This window comes from Myotis myotis, unplaced genomic scaffold (genome assembly GCF_014108235.1).
Source record: "Myotis myotis isolate mMyoMyo1 unplaced genomic scaffold, mMyoMyo1.p scaffold_m19_p_6, whole genome shotgun sequence".
Taxonomy (NCBI): Eukaryota; Metazoa; Chordata; class Mammalia; order Chiroptera; family Vespertilionidae; genus Myotis; species Myotis myotis.
The window spans coordinates 17,741,943-17,746,123 of record NW_023416368.1 but is presented as its reverse complement, the minus strand read 5'-3'; positions in this window follow the sequence as shown (position 1 = coordinate 17,746,123).

Sequence of the window (4,181 nt, the reverse complement as noted above, 5' to 3'; positions counted from 1 at the left end):
CTTGTCATTGCGTTATTGAAATACGAAGTACAACTGCTTTTTGTCTGTGTATGAGATTGCCTGTCTTTGAGCCTCTGGATATATTTTATGCATTTGCAACTTGGAAGGGGAAATCTGCCTTAGACATAGTAACAGACTGGAATTCACTAGGCATTTTGAAGGGAATATTAACTTTCCAACTAGTGTCCTACAGGTGGAAGTTTGATACTGAACATGAGTAGATTACAGGATAAGAAAGCTTATCCTTATTTCTCTCATTTTCCCTTGGGAATGGAGGGAGTGTGGAGCTGAGCATACCTGCATGTTGTTTTATTGCAGTATTTTAGGGCATCCTCTGGTTCTGTTTTTCCTTTCACTGTTGGTATAGGCCAGTGGTCGGCAAAGTCATTAGTCAACAGAGCCAAATCTCAACAGTACAACGATTGAAATTTCTTTTGAGAGCCAATTTTTTTTTTTTAATTAAATCTTTATTGTTCAGATTATTACATTTGTTCCTCTTTTTTTTCCCCCCATAACTCCCCTCCTCCCAGTTCCCGCCCCACCCTCTGCCCTCACTCCCCACCCACTGTCCTCATCCATAGGTGCACGATTTTTGTCCAGTCTCTTCCCGCATCTCCCACACCCCTTTCCCCCCCCAGGAATAGTCAGTCCATTCCCTTTCTATGTCCCTGATTCTATTATAATCAACAGTTCATTCTGCTCATCAGATTATTTATTCACTTGATTCTTAGATTCACTTGTTGATAGATGCATATTTGTTGTTCATAATTTGTATCTTTACCTTTTTCTTCCTCTTCCTCTTCTTAGAGGATACCTTTCAGCATTTCATATAATCCTGGTTTGGTGGTGATGAACTCCTTTAGCTTTTCCTTATCTGTGAAGCTCTTTATCTGACCTTCAGTTCTGAATGATAGCTTTGCTGGATAAAGTAATCTTGGTTGTAGGTTCTTGGTATTCATCACTTTGAATATTTCTTGCCACTCCCTTCTGGCCTGCAAAGTTTCTGTTGAGAAATCAGCTGACAGTCGTATGGGTATTCCCTTGTAGGTAACTGAGTTTCTTTCTCTTGCTGTTTTTAAGATTCTCTCTTTATCTTTTGCTCTTGGCATTTTAATTATGATGTGTCTTGGTGTGGTCCTCTTTGGATTCCTTTTGTTTGGGGTTCTCCGCGCTTCTTGGACCTGTAAGTCCATTTCTTTCACCAGGTGGGGGAAGTTTTCTGTCATTATTTCTTCAAATAGGTTTTCAATATCTTGCTCTCTCTCATCTTCTGGCACCCCTATAATTCTGATGTTGGTGCGCTTGAAGCTGTCCCAGAGGCTCCTTACACTATCCTCGCATTTTTGGATTCTTTTTTCATTTTGCTTTTCCGGTTGGGTGTTTTTTGCTTCCTCGCATTTCAAATCATTGACTTGATTCTTGCGCTCCTCTGGTCTGCTGTCGGGAGTCTGTATAATATTCGTTATTTCAGTCCGTGTATGCTTAATTTCTAGTTGGTTCCCCAATATAAGATCGAGGGTCTCATTAGTTTTCTTGTAGATCTCATTAAGTTTATCGGCGGCTTCTAAACAGTTCTTGAGAGACCTTAAAAGTGTGGTTCTGAACTCTATATCTTCCATTGACAATTTTGTCCTGTTTCTTTGTCTCTGCATTTTGTTATGCTTCCTTGGTGCACCCCCTAGTGGTCTTTGTTCGAAGTCTTATAGTTAAATCTTGATTGTTGTAGCTAATTCCAGGGAGGGTTTGACCTCCAGGCCAAGTGGCTATGAGAATCAGCTGTGTCAGCAGTGAGAGAACTTCTGTCCTCTAGGGAGGTGCTAATCTGGCGTTTGCCTGAGGCTATCCGGCAAATGCCTGTGTGCAGGGCTTGGGCGGGGCGGGTCACACAGGATCAACAGGGTGGGCCGGAGAGAGCAGTTATGGCTGCTCTCAGTCCTGTCCCCAGGGGCTCTGCCTCTCTGAGTCCCAGCACCCACTGCAGACCTCGGAGAGAAAGCTGCACTCGCTCTGACCGAAGCCAGACAGTCCCGCTTCTTCCGTTTGAGTCTGGGTCCCTAAAGACTCGCCCGGATCTGGAGCTCAGAGTCTGCGACTCCCTCCCGATTGAAAACGCCAACCGCGCCCTCTGCCGCCAGCCCGCTCCGCGAACTCCACACCTCAGAATTTGACTTCAGCACTGCGCCTCCTCTGAGTGTCCGTATGCGTTTCTCTTTCCTCCTAGTTGTAGGACTTCCACTCAGCCAGCGTTCCTGTGGTTCTGGGTGATGTCCCTTCCGTTTTTTGGTTTCACTTTTGAAGTAGTTGTTCAAAGCAGCAAACTCCGGCGTTAACCTATGCCGCCATCTTGGTTCTCGAGAGCCAAATTTTTTAAACTTAAACTATATAGGTAGGTACATTGTTATTAACTTAATTAGGGTACTCCTAAGGCTTAGGAAGAGCCACACTCAAGGGGCCAAAGAGCCGCATGTGGCTCGAGAGCTGCAGTTTGCTGACCACGGGTATAGGCCAATGGATGAGGGATTATATTTTCCTTTACTGTTTTAGTAGTAACTTGAAATTACAGGAGTTTATTACATATATTTAACATAAAACTTCAAAAACCCTTAACTCAGAAAGTTTTCTCCTAGGTATTAATACTGTTTTCATGTTCCATTCTAACAATGCTTTCTAGAGGTTGGATATCTTATTTAGGATTGATTCATTTTTTTCAGAGTAAATTCAATTACTGAGAGGAATTGAAGCAATCTCAGCATTGCATTCTAAGCGGGGCAGTAGGTGGTGCTCATTTACCTTTTGTTAGCAGAACATTGTTAGTATTAAATTAGTGCTCAGCACTTCCTGGCTGTCAGTGATATACCTGTTTCATTGACAGGAAGCTGCTCTGTCCACAGCCCTAGTTCAGTGTTTCTCAGACTTTCGTATGCAGAGGAAGTCTGGGTGCTTGCTCGTTAATGTAGAGTCTCAGTTTTGTTCCAGTGATTCTGATTCACTTGATCTTGTTAACTTTTTAAAATTAAAAACAATTTTTTTATTGTCAGTGTCCTCCAGCCGGAGACCACCATGAACACAACTGCAGCTGAACAGGTTCCGGTTGTTGTGTCGAGTGGAGAACACACACCGTGGGGAGCCATGTTGCCTCAACAAGGAGGTGTTAGAACTGCTGGGTTGGATGATTTGTGGACAGTCCAGCAAAACAAGGGGCTGCTCTAGGCTGGGTGCTGCTGGAAAGTGTGTGTGGCAGTGAGAATTCTGTGGTGATCTCAATACATTTTATATATTGGGAGGGCAAGCTAGGGTGAGAAAAAAGGCATAATTGGTAAAGAATTACTAGTCCCTCGTTTTAACCAAGAGGGGGATGTTTGGTATTTGTGGGTGGCACAGTGACTCTGTTTTTGTCTGTGCTTAGACAAAGTTATGGACGGTATGGACTCGCTTTACCTCATTTACTCACGGCCTCAGAGTGGCCTTGTCCGAGCTGGCATTCTGTGAGACGTGTATGTCCAGCACGGAGGACTGCGTGGCCTAGTTGCGAGTGCTTTTTTCCTTTCTCACACGAAAAGGGGGTTGGAGTATCTGTTGAGTAAGAGAATTTATTGTACCTGCCTCAGGTATCCTCATACTTAACGGTAAAGCTCTGGTGTTTTCTACCAAAGTCAGGTAAGGGCAGGTGTGCCCACTATCCATGGCCATTTAATATTTCCTGAAAGTTTAGTCAACACAGCAAGTCAAAATGAAATAAGAGAAAAATCTTTGGCAAGGAGGAGACAAAGTATTACTTGTATATACTTGTCTACCAAGGAACTCAGGAAAATAAACTGAAAAATTATTAGAAGTAAGGAGAGTTCAATAAAGCAGTTGGGTACAAAATCACTATATAAAAATCAATGCTTATCCTTAAGACAACAAATATCAGCAAATAAAATTTTTTTTAAAGGCATTAAAATAAAGAAAATATAAAAAATATCTAGGAATAAACTTGACATAAGAAATGTATATAGGACCCATATAAATAAAACTAAAACTTTACTGGGGAAATTGAAGATTTAAATAAGTGGTAGCGCATACCACATTATTGGATGGCACAACTCAATAATTCAGCCAGTTCAATTCTAATAAAAATGTCGAAAGTGAGGAGTTCCGGATGTCACGTGGTCTGTTGACCCGGGGCGGGGCATAAAAAA